This window comes from Marmota marmota, unplaced genomic scaffold (assembly GCF_001458135.2).
Source record: "Marmota marmota marmota unplaced genomic scaffold, marMar, whole genome shotgun sequence".
Lineage (NCBI taxonomy): Eukaryota > Metazoa > Chordata > Mammalia > Rodentia > Sciuridae > Marmota > Marmota marmota.
In genome coordinates this window covers 37,152,266-37,167,764 of record NW_025999949.1, presented here as the reverse complement: position 1 = coordinate 37,167,764, position 15,499 = coordinate 37,152,266, and the positions used below count along the sequence as shown (strand labels likewise).

Below are 15,499 nucleotides of genomic sequence, written 5' to 3'. Positions count from 1 at the left end.
AGCAGGCAGTGGCCAAGTCCAGCTCTGGGGGGATGGAGGGGCCAGATGCTGTGGGGCAGGCCCACTGGGCCAAGTGATGCATGCAGGGTCCTGCCACCCTCTATATGGTGGCTGCTTGGCCATTTCCCCTGCTGCTCTCCAGAGGATTCCAGGCCTGAGGCCAATCCCAGGGGGATACACCAGGCTGTGTGGACAGAGCCCTGTCTGGGTCTGGGGCCTGTGGCAGGCCAGCCCACCCAGTTTTCTGTCTGAGGCCTACTGGCCTCCCTTCTGGCAACACTAGGTTTGGCCCTGCTGCTGACTTTTCTGGAGGCAATAGCTGGAAGTATATTTTAAATTAATTTTACTGCACTTTTTGTAATATTTTTGTTTTAAATAGATTTATATGCATCTTGGGGGCTATTTCTACAAATTTATGAAGATAATTTTTACTCTCTCGATAAGGTTAAATTTACACCTGCTATTTCCATATTAATTCACATTGCTAAGTGGATCTAATTTTCTTCCGTTTCTCTATCTGGTGAGCATGGCCTTTCCTAATGCAATTTCCCCCTCACTAAATCACTGTGATCGGGAGTCATGATCGAGCTAAATTAACTTAAATTAATTTACTTAATAAGAGCTCCAGATCATCGTGAATGAGGTTCAGATTTATGGGTTTTCAGCTCCTGAGAACCTCCCCTCCTGTGATTGGCGTTTGGCCTGATGCCCCTCTTCTCCCAGGGGCATGCATGGTCAGGGGCCTGACGTGACCTTCCTCAGAGACCTGAGACCAGGCCCTAGTGGGTGAGTAGGTCCTGCAGGAAGGTGGCTGGTGCGGCCCAAGGGCTGCATGTGCACCTGCACCATGCATGTCAGCTGTAAGTTGCAAGACCTTCTGCGGAACTGAGCTCATAAGGTAGAGAGTAGGCAGTGGCTCAGCTGTGAGTGTGGCTGGGCAGGAGGCAGGGAGCACCGTGCCCTTGAATGGCTCAAGTCCCTCAGTCATTGTCCAGTAGCCTGACTGTGGGCTTCTGGCCCCAGTGCCCTTCCTGCACATGGAAGCAGGGTGGAGCCTCCCCTGGGAGGGTGTGTGAAGAGGCCCTTTGTCTCTTTCCTGACTGCCTCACCCTGGTTCTGTCCAACACCTTGTTAGACATCCAGGACCCTTGAGGTTATGATCCCTGGGCCTGGGGTGGGTTGGGGAAGGGAGCTGAGCTGAAGGATGAATGCAGGTCTCTGGAGGCCTAGCTAGAGGGGTTGCCAGTGGGCTGGGCCTTCTTTCCCCAAGGTCATCATGCCCTGATGTGGCTGCGTGCTCAGCAGTGTGGCTGTCAACCAGCTGCCTGGCCTGCTGTTGGCTGCATGTGCCTGGGCCTGGCTTGTTGAAGTGGCAGAAAGAGCCTGTCTCTGGGTCCAGTGGCTGAGCTGGTGCCCGACTTCCTACTGCCTGCACTCCATCAGAGCCAGGGCCACCTGCATGTGGTTGGCAGGTTCACCTCACTGTGGCCTTGACCCTGCAGTTACTCTGCCCCTCCCTGAGCAGTGGGAGGGATTAGGCCAGTGATGGGACTCAGGCTACCACAGACTAAAGGCTACTGCAGTGGTAAGAAAGCAGGGCTGGCTACCTGAACTCTACTTACCCGTGCTCGGTCCCCCACCCTGGGAGGCAGGCTGTAGACACAGGTGGGAAGTGAGGCAGGGTGGCCCAGTGGCCAGGTGCTAGCTCAAGTGTGGGGTGGCCCCTGCTCACCCCTGGCAGACACTCACTGTGTTGCAGATTTGGTCACTCGAGAGGGAAGGGGAATCTGCCATCCCACGATGGGCTGAGTTACCATGGGCAAGCCTCTTTCCACCTGGAGCCTCAGTTTCTTGTTCTGCCCTTGTGAGGGGATGGCAGGTGGTTAAGTGCAGTGGCCATGGGCACCTGTGTGGAGTCAGATGGGGCCTCAGAGTCCTTGGGGCTGCTGCCTGGTGAGCAGCCTGTTGGCCACGTGCTGAGCAGGCCTCCTCGGCTCCACACAACTCCTGCTCCTCGGCTTTGGCATGTCCCTGCCCTCCTTGGAGAGGTTTTCCAGGCTTGGGTCTGGTGGAAAGCGCAGGACAAGGACTGAACCTTGAGGGCCTGGAATTTTGTTGATTGAGGAGGGGACAGGGAAATGGCAGCACAGTTTATGGGGAAGCTTGGGCAGGTCCCCCAGAACTCCTCTCCTGCTGCCTGTGGCAGCTCTTGCCGGTCCTATCCTGGGGCCTTTCTGTGCCCCTCCCTTCCTTCTGTTCCCTGCTGAGTGCCAAGGCTTTTACAACTTGGAGAGGGGTCTGGGAGACGCCCTGGGTCTGCTGGACCAGCCAGAGCCCTCAGGACCCCTCTTCAGGCCTCACTGTTGTGCTGGGAAGGGGAGCTCTTTGTGCCCTGGGCTGTCAGCGCTCCTCTTGTTCTGGGGAGAGGACACAGGGTGCTCATCTGTACTGCTTTGGGGAAGTTGCAGAAGCTCTTCTTCCCCTCGCTGTGGCAGCTCCAAGGCCTGAGATGGGTGGTGGTGTAGCTGCCCACTGCGGCTGTTGCCCCCGCTCTTTTGCCCTGTGAGGCATTTGCTCTCGGCACCTTAGAAAGGTGGCAGGCATTGTGAGCCATGTTGACAGCCATGCTTACAGGAAGGGATGGGCAGCTCCCTCCCGCCACTAGTGCTCTCTGCACTGGACATGGAGCAACAGGGGCACAGAAGGTCATCTGGGAGTCAGCTGGTGGCCTTAGATTGTCTCAGCTAGTCAGTGTTTGTCCCTGTCCAGACAGGAGGCCAGAGGCTGCTGAGCAGAGCCCTTAGGTCTTCTGGGTGCTGCCAGCCAGTACCTCTGAGGATCGATGTGCCCACTGAGGCCATTTGCCCTGGCCGGACAAGCATGTATAAGCCAGGGACAGAGAGAGAGAGGGCAAAAGGGACTCTGCCTTTGAGAGGCAGTGTCGGTGGTTTAACGTCCATCCTGTCCTGCAGACGTCTGGCCTTGGGGCTGCTTGGGTGTAGGGACAGGTGATGATGGGAGCAGTGCAGGCCATTGCCACCCAGCCCTAGGAGGCTGCTGTGTAGGATCAGGTTGCTCTGTGGAATGAGGTGCCCGTCTCCTGCCTGGGGAACTAGACTGGACAGGTTCAGCAGGACAGAGCTGTTGCTCAGGCCCAGTCCCTGGGAACCCACAGCACAGGCTGCCCTGCACTCCCCCATCTTCCTGTGGCAGTCCTGAGGACTGAATCACACTGCTGCCTGGGCACAGGGCCTGTCCCCGGGGAGCCAGACCCAGAACCAGCCCAGGGGCTCCGAGAGTGTCTGTGTGCAGGCCTGGGATCTGAGGTGCACGGGCAGGAGGCCAGCAGAGGGTCCCTCCCGAGCCCTCCCAGGACTGGGGCTCACATCCACGAGTCAGTTTTTTGTTGTTCTGAGATTTGTGGATTTGCTGTGTTGTCGCCAGCTCCCAGCAAGTTCATTAATCTGAACTGAAGCTGAAATGTGACTTATATCCCTAAACTGCCTGTCACTTTTTTTCTCTCTCTAAATTCGTTTGACATGAAAGTGCGAAATAAACAGAAGCTGCTGTGCTTAAGCAGATGAATCGGAGGCTTTTCCATCCGACTACAAATGGTCCTGTCACAGGCTCTTGCTGGCTGGGCTGCCTTATTTTATTTTATTTTATTTTGTGTCTGAGCAGTAAATCTTAAGTAATCTCTGTGCAGTTTGACGAGGTTTAGGCCAAGATTTTGAAAGGCTCTGAAACACTTCTCCGAAGTGACGTCTCATTAAAGAGGATTCAGGCTGGCGACGGGAGGCATCCCTGCCGCGGTAGTCCTGGCTCCTGTGTGCTCCCCTCTGTGTGTCTCCTTAATGAGGGGTTTGCCCACACAGCCCAGCCACCAGCCACTGCACCGCTCTGCCTCCTGCCTGCTCCCTGGTACATGGCGGCCCTGACAGCATCACTAGCTGCCCACTTAACAGCAGGCATTCACCTCTCGAGGCTCAGAAAGCTGGCAGTCTGAGATCAGAGTGCCCACAGATTCATTATCTGGTGAGGGCCTATTCTGGTTTACTGGGGGACTTCTGTCGTTGTCACAGGCAAGGAGAGAAAGGGAAAGGAAGAGGAAGGAGAGGAGGGAGAAGCTGTGAGGCGTGCTCTCTGGGGCTAGGGCTTCAACATAGGGACTTTAAGGGGTACAAACATTCAGTCCATGCCAAGGTGTGCCCTGCCAAGACCAACTGGAGCTGAGATTCCACAGCCTCCTGACGGGCCCAAAGGCTGTGTTTGTGCGAGGAGCCTGGGGTGACCCTCACAAGACCGGTGCTCCCTCCTCCAGGACTGCTTCCCTCACAGTCCTCCCTGGGTCTGCACTGCCTTGGCAGGCCTGCCTCGTGCCTTCACCCTCTGGTCCCTGACAGTGTTTAGAGCCCTGCTTGGCTCAGCCCAGGCTGGGACCCTGTTACAGGCTAGCTGGGAATGGCCCCAGACACTAAGGGTGGCAGAAATATAGGTTTAGTGGCTTGCAGGGATCTTCAGGGACCTAGACAGCAGGTCCTGGGGGGAAGGCAGTCAGGAAGCAGGTGGTTTCAGGAACAGCCTCTGCTGGAGAGACCCTGAGACCTGTCCAAGATGGGTGGATTTGGGGTGGCAGGCTCACAGAAGGTTCCTCTGGAGGCAGGGCCCACATGGATGGGGCAAAGGCAGCACAGTCTATGCCAGTAGGGCCTTCCTGTAGGCTTGGCGAAGGACCCAGAATGTTTGCTGACATCTGGTGATGAGACGTGGAGGGGTTGGGTTTATGTGAAAGGCAGTCCCACGGGCTGGCCAGGGGGGTATTAGGGTAGGTGAGAAGCAGCTGCCAAGATAGTAGCATTACTCTGGACACACCTCAGAGCCACCTGTGGACATCTCCAGGGTTTGCTCCTAGGGGGTGAGTTGCCTGTTCCCCCAACTTTTCCCTGGACATGGAACCCAGGATGCTTTGGACCTTCGCCCAACCCTAACTCCTGGAGGTAGGGGGTGTTGAAGGGCTGCTGTCAGCCATGCCTGGTTCAGTCCAGTCCCCAAGCACCTGGGTAGTGGCCCAGGGCCCCACAGTGGCTGTGCTTGTGAGTAGTTCATATGAACAGTCTAAAGGACCCCGGGGCTGAAGACAGTGCCGCATGCCTGTGAAATGCTTAGAATAATGGGATTGACATTTCTGGTTTGGGTTAATGGAGTAGCAGAGTTTTGGATTGGTTCTATTAAAAATGAAAGTGTCTCTGTCTCAGGGAAGGAGCCCTTTCCACTGCTTTTGTGTTGAGTGCCAGCACCGGTACTGGTCCAGAAGGCCTGCTTCAGGGCCAGCCTACAAGGGCCAAGGGCAGCTGTGACCCAGAAAGCTCTGCCAGACCTGCAGCCAGGGCTGTCCTGGTTTTGTGTTGTGAGAAGGGGTGGCCTGGCCTGGACCCTCTGCCCTGCCAAGAGTGCTTCCTCGGCTGGGCAGGGCTTTCCTGCTGGTCTCAGCAGAGGGGCTGTATAGGATCATGGTGCCTCTTGTAGCTGCCTGGCTCCATGCCTAACTCCTCAGGAAAGAGCCCCTGGGCTGGGCTGCTCCATGCCTGCTTTCCAGGGTCCTCAGGGAAGCTGCTGCTGGGTGGTCTCTGTTGTGTGAGCACATTGCCAGGGGAAGCCCCCCGTGGAGTGTCACAGGAAGCTCTTCCCCACCGGTCCTCCCCTTGTAGGGTTTGAGTGCTGGGAGCCAGCTTAGCCAAACGCTTCCTAGGCGGTAGACTGCATGCACTGCTGCCTTCATCCTGTCCTCTGTCTACCCCAAGTCTCCGTTTTCCCTTTCCAAACACTGAGCTTTGGGGTGCCCCACAGGCTGTGAGTGGTGGAGGAAAGGGTGGCACTGCCATGGCAGAGCTGGGCCTGGACAGGCTACTCTCCCAGCTGAAGTCTTGTTGAAGGCTGAAGTCCCTCAGTGCCACAGACTATCAGGCCTGCTTGTCCCTCATCCTGGAACCCAGGACACCCGGTTCTCCTGAGGCTTCTCCTGAGGCCTGGAGCTTCTCTTCCAAGTCCCTCAGCATTCACAGCAACTTTGGGCTTAGTGGGGGCCCTGACCGGTAGGGTCCCCAAGAAGGCAGACCTGCATGGTGTGAGCAGGTCAAGGGGCTTCTTACGAGAGTCTCTGGGGCTTGCGTATAAACCATGGCTCTGCCCTTCAGCCTTCCTTCTCTATCCCCTGGTCCCAGGAAGCCCTGTTCCAGATCCTCCACTGTGCCTGTCACTCTTACAGGGTTGTCCTAGCCCAGCTCCATTTCCCAGTCCCCATGAACTATGGGGTATCAATAGGCCTGGGTAGCGATGGCAGGACAACAGGGGACCTCCATCCAGGAGTATGGTGCCACATGTGGCAAGAACATGGTTAGGAGCATTGCTGTCCATTTTGGGTGCCTGGTACTCCTCGAGACCTAGGAGCCACCACAACCTCCCTGACCCCCTTTCCTCACCTCAGTATCAGCGTTAAAGACACAAGTCAAGACACCCCACAGCCATTGTCCTAGGCCAGGAGGTCTGGATACAAGCAATCTGAAGTACTTCTTCAAGGCCAAGAGGAAAGGATGCAGTGTTTGGTACTGCAGATTCTGGGAGAGCCAGGCCTCCAAATGGTCAGCATAGAGGGGCTCTTGTGGGGGCTGAGGTTTTTAACTAGGTCACCCTTGTATTTCACTTGCCTGGAGACATCAGAGAAGCCCAGTGGAGGAACATTCTGCACCATATCTGGCTTCCACTCTAGGCACGTGAGCATGGCAAGACCAGGCAAGGCCTTGGCATCCCCTTCTGCCTAAAGGTTGATGCTCAGCCACAGAGACATGCCCTCAAGTACCAATTTGAGGGGCACAGAGGTTCCAGTCAGAGCCTTTGCAACTTGGGTCAGAACCTGGCAGTAAGCAGGGCCTGGCTTCTTGGGAGACGATGCCTCGCTGCCCAGGGCCTCTGTCAGAGGCACTGTTTCCCCTGGCCAGGGTCCAGGGCTCCTGCTTTGTTCCTTTGCTCATCCAGTAGTTCTTTCACTCACCGGTGCTGTTTGAGGCCTGCTCCTGACTCAGGGCCCTGCCTGACTGGACGCTGTAACACAGCAGATCACCATCCCTGGGCTGAGAGGTACAGCAGGGCCTGGAGACTGCTCTCAGGGCCTCTTGGTAGCTGTGGCCCCTGTCAGTGAGTGAGCAGCCATGTGCATAGTTGGGGCTCCCTGGCACAGGAAGTGGCCATGCCCCATGCTGGGAGACGCCAAGGAGCCCACACAGGAGGCCAGGCAAGTGCCTACACAGAGGCTTCACGGGACCTCGAGCAGAGGGAGCTGGCCTTGGAGGGCAAGTGTGAGGTTCTAGAGTGACTGAGTGGCCCTGGACATGGTAGGCCAGCTTCCCTGTTCCAGCTCCCCTTGTGGGATGGTCAGCTGGCAGGCATAACATCTGAGTCCAGGCTTGATCTGGCCACTGAATGCCCAGAGCCCTGCTGACTACAGCACAGTGTCTGCCCTGCCCACCCTAGGCCTATTAAGACCTCAGCCTGTAGACAACTGCTTCTGACAGGTCTGAAAGGCCGTGGCGCTGTGTCTGGGCAGGTGGATGATGCTGGCCCAGGGCTGCCACATGCCTCAAGCTGACCTGCTCTTTGGCTTCTGGCCCAAGGGAACCGCAGGCTGCCTCTCTCCTCACTTTGTGTTAGTAGGAGAGAGGAGTGTCGCCCTATGGTTCCTGGGTTCATTCTCCTTCCCTCTCCTAACTAGTCTTGCATTTAATATCTTTAGATTACTTTGTATTTAGATATACTTCTACAGTTGCATAAAAGTTGCAAAAATATCTCATATAATCTCCACACGTACTTTACCTGAATTTACCAGTTGTTGGCATTTGTCCCAATCTCTTTGTTGAACCGTTTGGAGCCTGTGTGCCCCTTGTGCTCGCATGTGAGCGCATGTCTCTGGCTGACATCAGCCTCCAAGCAGGAGGGGCCTCTGAGGCCGTGTGTAGTCTTGCTACATGCACATGTTCAGAGTAGAGACCAGGTGTGCGGAATGTCCCTCCACTGGACTCATCTGATGCCTGCAGAATGAGGTATTTGACAGGGAAACTATGGCCAGTGGTGTGTGTCCCTGGGCTGCCCTGCATGGACACTAGGGCCAGAGCTGCTGGCTGGCTTCTGAAGTGCCGAGTGCTCTGAGCACTCCTGCATCCTGTTCCCCGCTGAGCTTCACTCCGGTTTTTTACATCTTTTTGTGGCTTTCTCGCCCCCACCTTCCTTCTGTGCTGCTTGGTGGCACTGACAAAGCAGTGACCCCTTGCTTTGTCCTACATGCGTCTTATTTATAACAGCTCAGGGCCCACGTTGCTACAATCTGTTGTCATCATTTATTTTGGTCTGTGCTTGGCCTGGGAAGCATTTCCCGGCTACCCTGGGACCTTGGACGTGGCTGTTTTTCCCTGGGTGCTACCTCACTCTCTGCCTGACAGGGTGCTTCAGAGTCACCCTGGACTTCCTTTCCATGGCCCTGGATGTGCAGCATCGTGGCGCCCTGCCATGCTGTGACGTCCAGCTGGTTCTCTGTGGTGCACAGGACAGCCCCAATGGCCAAGTACCAGTAGTGCTGAGGCCCAGGCTTGGGCGAGCATGTCCTGCTGTGCGTCATTGCTCCTGGCCCTTGGGTCTCGCCCTCACACACGCACAGGTGCCTGCTTGTAGTGTCAGTCACACTCTAACCCTACTGCCTGGGGTGGGCGACCCTCCTCCACCAGCCTCAATTCGTGGCCATGTGCTTATTCACTCAAGCCTGAACTGCAGGTTTCAGAACTGCAGTTACCACCGAGAAAAGAAGCATACCAACCAGAGTTCCCATTGGTTCTTGGTTCTTTCTTCAGGTAAAATTTGCATACTGTTAGACGTGGAAGTCCAGGTGTCCAAGTTTGTGAGTGGACAGGTGTCTGTGCGTGCAGTGTGTGCCTCTGTGGAGGTGCACTCCTGTCTCCCTGCCAGTGTGCCTCTAGCCCTGGCAGTGCCCCGTTCAGATTCTGCACAGTGGGCTGGCTCGCCTGTTCTGGAGTGACACGTGTGTGACCGTCCCCGCCTTGCTAGCCCAGTGGGGGACCTGACTCTGTGGTTGCTGGTTACTGTCAAGATGTGTCCCTCACCTTGTGCTACATGGTGCATGGATCCTCTTTGGGTGGGCTCTAGAGCTGGTATTGGTTCGGGAAGCATGAGTGAGGGCTGCTGGTGCCTGTTCCCCTTCAGTGTGGCATCCAGATGAGCACTTCCCTGCCAGCCCAGCTCTTGATAGGTGCTGCTGCCCACCAGTGTCGCTGAACTCCAGGCCCTGGTTGTGCTGACTCTGCCAGGACCCACTTGGGGGCTACAGGCTCCTTCCCATTTTGTGTGGGGCAGGGTCCCGTGCTCACATCTCAGGGACATTGTTGACCCTCTGTTCCCTGCCTACTCACATGTGTCCCTCTTAAACCTGGCCAGACACTGGGCTGACTGAGCACATCTGTCCCTACTGCCAGGGTTGCTCAAATTCATGTTCTAGCTGACATTCTGGAATTTGAGAATCAGGTAAAGAAACCAAAGCACGATGTTTGCTGCAGGAGGCAGGAGTCTGCAGAGGCGGCCCCCGGCCCCTGTGAAGGAGGAGTCTGGTGGGCCCCAGGTGTGGTCAGCCTGTGAGCACGGGTCTCAAGCCCACACTGGCCCAGTGGAGGGCACATGGGGATGACTCCCAGAGCCCCTTCCCTTGCCCCGTGTTTCCCGGGCTTCCCCACATGGTGCTGAAGCAGGTCTCCTTCGGCAGGTTTTTTAGAATTTTATTTTATGAGAACAGGCGGTTACGGCTCCCCAAGTGCTGTAAAAGTTAATGTGATGGCCTCCCTGCGCCTGTGCTCATTTTTATAATTTTTTATTTTATGAAACAGGACAGGGAGCTTAGTGACTTATTACTATTCATTTCGTTTCAATGCAGTAAATATTGATTCAGTTGGGGGTTTTCAATTTAAACCACTCGGCGATTATATAAAATATTACTGGCCTCTGAAATTATGCTTACCGATCCCTTCGGCTGCTCATTAAGGAAGGAGTGCAATTTTTAGACCCCTTTGCCTTCATCATTCTAATAAATGGGCCGGGATACGTTTTTGCACGGAAGGTACCACAGACGCTGCTGGCAGGGGCTTGACAGCACCGTGCAGCTCTTAATTTGGAAGTCGTTCTGAAGCGCGCAGTGGTTATTTATTTATTTCTGTCTGTTGGAGGCAGACCGGCTGGCCTTGTAGCTCAGGCCCTCAGTGGAACTGGGGCTATAGGGCTGAGCTGGCAGCCTTCCTAGCTGGATGCCTGCTGCCCCTGCTGGCTATGGGCAGCCCAGGACCCCATGTCCTCCTTTGGCCTTTGGGGGAGGGATGGAGAGGAGAGCCAGCCTTCCCAGGGCATGAGCTGGCCCCGAGCAGCACCCCAAGGCTGGGACATCCCTGAAGGTCAGCTGAATCCTTGAGACCTCATCCAGAGAAAGGGAGGGGACTTTTTCTAAGAGATCTTAGAACCCAACCCTGCTGACAGGTGGGCCAGAGTCAGGCCTGAGACAGGAGCCCCTGGATGCCGGGCCCTGCTGGTGCCCAAGACAGCTCTTCCTGCTCCTTTGCCGTCTGATAGCGCGTGCACACCACACAGTGCCCACACAGGTGTGGGCAGCAAGTTGCAGTGCTCCCAGGCCACCCTGGCATCAGAGTAGGAAGCCAGTTGGCACTTCTGGGTCCACTTCTGTTCTTAGCCCCTCTGTCTCCACCTGGATGGGCAGATTCTGGTGGGGAGCTCTTGGTTGGTCCTGCGGCCAGGATAAGTGTGCTCTGGACTGAGAGTGTCCCGGTAGGCTGCAGGGACCCCTGCTCCCAGGCAGAGGCAGGGCCTGAGCCATATCCCAGCTGCCTCCCAAGATAGCACAGGTGCCTGGAATGGGGCAGGGCAGGGCAGGGCAGGGCTGAGGCCCGTGGACTCTTCTGCCACCCCATGGCAGTCCCCTGCAACTTGGCAGTCAGTTTGTACCTCTACTTCCTCAGTGGGCTGTGAGACAAGCCTGTGGCTGGAGGGGGTGTGACACCAGCTGAGGGGAAGGGGGAGGGTTGGTCCAGGGGTGAGGAGGAGCTCAACAGTTGGGGTCATGAACTTGGGCCCTGGAATTGGCTTATGGGAGGGAGGGCAGGACAGGTACAGCCCCCTTCTGCTCCCATCTCAGGTGGAGACCTGCTCTCCAACCCAGTGGGCCTCCTGTGGTCTCAGTGGCCCTCTAGTGCAGCAATAGGTTGGTGGAGTGGGTGGTGAGGAGGGCACCCGGAGGGCACTGGAGGTGCTGGGAGCAACAGTCCCACAAAGACTCATGCCCGTACCTCTTCCCTGCCCTGAACTCTGCCCTGAGGCCTTCTGCATGGCCTCTGTCTTCTGCTGGCCCCTTTCCTATCTGTCTTCCAGGCCCTCTCTTGGCTCAGTTTCTGTGCTGTGTGTTTGGCGTCTGCCTGTCTGTCTTTTCTGCTCATTTCTCTGGCCCTGCTCCTGCTCCACCATGTCACTGTCCTCTGTGGCAGTCTTCTGTGGCCTCATCTTCTCTTTTCTCTCTGCATCCAGCTATACTCGGGTGCTGTGGCCCCAGCAGGGTACGCGGGCCGCTCCCAGTGTTCCCGGGGAGTGTGCTTTGGGCGGGGGAGGTGGGGCTCCCCAGCAGAGGCGCACTCCTGCCGCAGCGGTCCTGAGTGCAGGCCTGAGGGACAGGCCCACCCACCCTGTCCTCTCTGGCTGGAACCTTGCAGTCCCATGTATTCCCTGATTCCCACCCCGACTGTCCACCCAATCCCTGCTGAGCTAGGTTGGTAGCGAGGGACTGGGACATCCATCAAGGGTGAGGAGATTCTCATTGTACCCACTGGGGCTGCCCTCGAAGGGGCTGACTATGGCACCCACTCCTGAGCCCTGTGTACAGCACATGGACTCTGATCCATGGGATTGGAGAGTGACGTCTTGGCCCTTCTCATTAGCTTGTGGGCAGCTGTGGTCCTGCTGCAGGCCTCTAGGCTGGCCTCCAGGAGGAGCATCGCAAAGTCAGGCAGGTGTGACTTCTGGGTCTGGCTGTGGATGGGCATCCCTGTCCCTGTTGTGGGTAAGCCCTGAGTGGCAAGACTAAGGAAGGCCCTGTGAGACACTGCCACAGCAAAGCCACAGGCAACATGTGGCCTTCCTGTGGTCTGCAGAAACCCACAGGGATGGGCCCTGGGAAACGCAGTGCCAGAGCTGGCAGGTGTGCGCTTTCATCTGGCCCAAGGTGGTTGGCAAGGAGTGCCCAGAAGTGCCCATTAGGTCTCTCCTGTGGGATTTGTGGGGAGCGGCCCACAGCCTGAGGGGAGTCCACCGACTGCCTCCCCAACCCCACTGATCCAGTAGGAGGGTCCTTTGAGACCTGGAGTAGAGGAGAGTGGAGGCACCAACCTGACAGCAGGAGACAAATTGCCCTCGTCACAGTGCCACCTGGCTGCTCTACTCCATTAAATACCATTTTAAGTGGCACTTTTACCCTGGTTTTAGAGGTGGTAGTAAAGTATTGTTCAAATAATCAATATCATACCTAACTCCTCACATATATCAACCCTTCAGCTGATCACCTCATCGCTTCACCTCTCAGGCCTGGGACCAGGGTCTGACTGGCAGGCAGGTATGGCCATGCCCAGGGCCTGGGGGAGCACGGCACTTCAGGGGACAGGCTCATGTGCTGCCTGCCATACTGCAGGGCTCAGGTGGGCTACCAGGGTCCTGCTGTGCACTGTTGAGTAGGAGGGTGCCAGGGTCATGACATAGTGGGATGGAGGAGGGAACGAGGTTCCTGCGGGGCACTGGGCCCCTGGGAGATGGGGCGAGGTCCTTTCCTTGGGCTGTCCTTCCCCATCTCTCTACCTTGCCTCTCCTCTCCCCCCTCATATTGCTGTGTCCTCAGAGATGGTACTTCAGTGACACCTGTCTCCACTCCCCTCCCACAGTTTAGGGGCCCTTGGTGAGGGGTCTCTCCTTGTGCCCATGAGGGAGGTGGGCTTCCTGCCCCTGGCTCCTGAGGCTTCTTCCTTCCATGCCACCCTCCCCCAGCCCCGACGCTGTTGGAGTCTCTTATCTGTGTCATGTGCCACCTGGGGCAGTTTTAAGGAGTCAGGTTAGGGGTGTTTCCTGAGGTGCAGGCGGACTGGGGTCCAGCCAGGCCTGTTGTTTTGCTGCTTTCCCCAAGTCAGCAGGGTGCCTGTGGCTGCCCGTCCACTCCCCAGAGCCGGCAGCCCCCAGTGTAATTTGCGGTGGGATGTCTGTTAAGATTGCGTCCACTTCCCAAGTCAGCACTTAATTGGCAAGGCGCTTGATTTAACAGCGTGGGAGCCTCCACCGGAAAAATGGCTTGAATAAATCACTGCCCGACGCCAGAAAATAGATATAATCTCAGCATTAACTACATTAATAGTAGCAGGAGCCGAATTAAGAAAGCCATAAAGCACAGGCGGGGAGCATAAATTATGGCCCGCTCCTCCCCTCGGGTCTGAGAGGGTGGGCCTGGGCGGGGCAGGGGCTCCAAGGCACAGGCCCATCTGTGGTCAGCCTGGGATAGAAGGGAGATGCAGGCCTGTGGCCTCGGCCCTCCCCACTGTTCCCCCACTCCACAGTGCTGGGCCTGGGGGGACCGGGGGGGGGGGTTCCTGGGAGGTTGGCTGGTGGCACAGCCCTTCCATCCTGGCTCCCGCTTGCTCAGGGGCTGGCGTAGCAGCCACTGCCCCGCAGTGCCAGCAGGTGCCAGGATGGCCCTTGTGTGCATGCCTGTGGAGCAGAGTGCAGAACAGGGCTGGGGTCTCACTGAGAAGCCCCCATAAATTATGTGCCCCCTGTCTGGATGCAGAGGTGGCACAGCCAGGCCACCTGCTGCCGTCCACCTGGGGCCTGGTCTTGAGATCTGAACCTCTGTTCTTCCTTATTCTTATGGGGGCCTAGGTGGCCTCTCCACTGACTGGGCCACTGCATGGGCCTGGTGGCCTGGGCATTCACTGGTTTAGGGACGGCCAGGCCAGGCATGCCTTTCAGACACATCAGTGCTTGGACAGCGAGCAGAGGAGAGTGTGTCCCGGGCTTTATTTTAGTTTGGCTCATAGCCTTTCTCAGGTTCGTTGTTGTCTCTGGCTTGCCTCCTCCCTGCGGATCTGTAGTGCCCTTTCGGTGCTGAGGATGTCCCTGGGTCCTGTTCCTCAGTGGTCCTTTTGTCTTTCGGTGTGTGAGGATTCACGCTGGAAGCTCTTTGCTTTTTCCCTGCACTAAGTCGGCGTGCTCAGAGACTGATGTGTTTGGTGCTCAGAGCAGCTTCCTCCTGCCAGCTGGGTGCTGCAGCAGCCCCAGTGCCTCTGGCCTCTGGGGCCCCAGAGTGTACAGTCGTGGAAGCATAGGGTGGGAGCAAAATGGCTGTTCCCGTTGCCCAACACTGCTGTGCACTGGATTGTGCTTCACCAGAGCCCCTAAGTGCTGAAGCCCAGACCCTGGTTTGACTGTCTCTGAGATGAGGTCTTCAGGAGGCATAAAGGTAAGGATCAGTCAGGTGTGTGTGGTTGTCATCGGGCTGAGTGGCTGTTTGTGAGGAGAGGAAGAGATGATGCCCACAAGGAGGGGCAGTCCCGTGAGAGCAGTGGGAGGGAAGGCGCTGCCTGCAGCCAGGAGAGCCTCAACAGAAAGCCAGTGGGCAGCCCGGGCCCACCCCCCAGCCTGGGTCTCCAGGCGCTGGGTGTGCAGTGTGGCACCGACCTTCCCTGCCAGCTGGGTTGTGCCCCGCTGTGCAGATGGGCCATTGTGTGTCTGTGTTGCTGTTGACGGGTGCAGGGTGCCTTCAGCTGGGCATGTCTCTGGGTGGCGAGGAGCTGTGTTCCTGTGGAGCTGCTGCCTCCGGGAGGGATGCTGAGCCCGCTGGTCTCCCTTGGTGATGTCTCAGCCTTGGTCACTCCAGTGCAACTGTTGAGGGGTCCAGGGCCCTGGCCAGCTCCTCTAGGTCGTCTTTCCTGGTGGAGTCCTGCTGGTGATGTGTGGTGGCATTGCACAGAGGTCTTACTTGGTGTCTCCTGATGAGCAAGAGATGCCGAGCATGTTTTCGTACGCCCAGTGCTCCACGGCTGTGCTCTTTGGGGAGCGCCAGCGCCTCTTGGATCCTTTGTTTCTCTTCACATTCGCCTTATTGATCTGTTGGAGTTCGTTGTGTATCATGGACACAGTCCTCTCTCACAGGAACTCTACTGCCACACCCCGTTGCTAAGACTTGCTTTTTAATGATGTCTGGTTTATTGATCATTTCTTTTACAAATAGTGCTTTTGTATTCTGCATATGAAATATTTGCCTAGACAAGGTTATTGGAACATGCACATTTAAACCTCCTGTGATCCTTTTGGAGTGTTTTTTTTTTTTGGGGGGGGGGTTGTTTTTTTTTTTTTT

General features: G+C 56.7%; 1 protein-coding gene across 4 annotated transcripts in view; it reads left to right on the top strand.

Moving 5' to 3' along the window:
• The window catches only part of Zc3h3 (zinc finger CCCH-type containing 3), an 81,888-nt gene that overhangs the window by 32,261 nt on the left and 34,128 nt on the right, over positions 1 to 15,499 (top strand). The window lies entirely within an intron of this gene.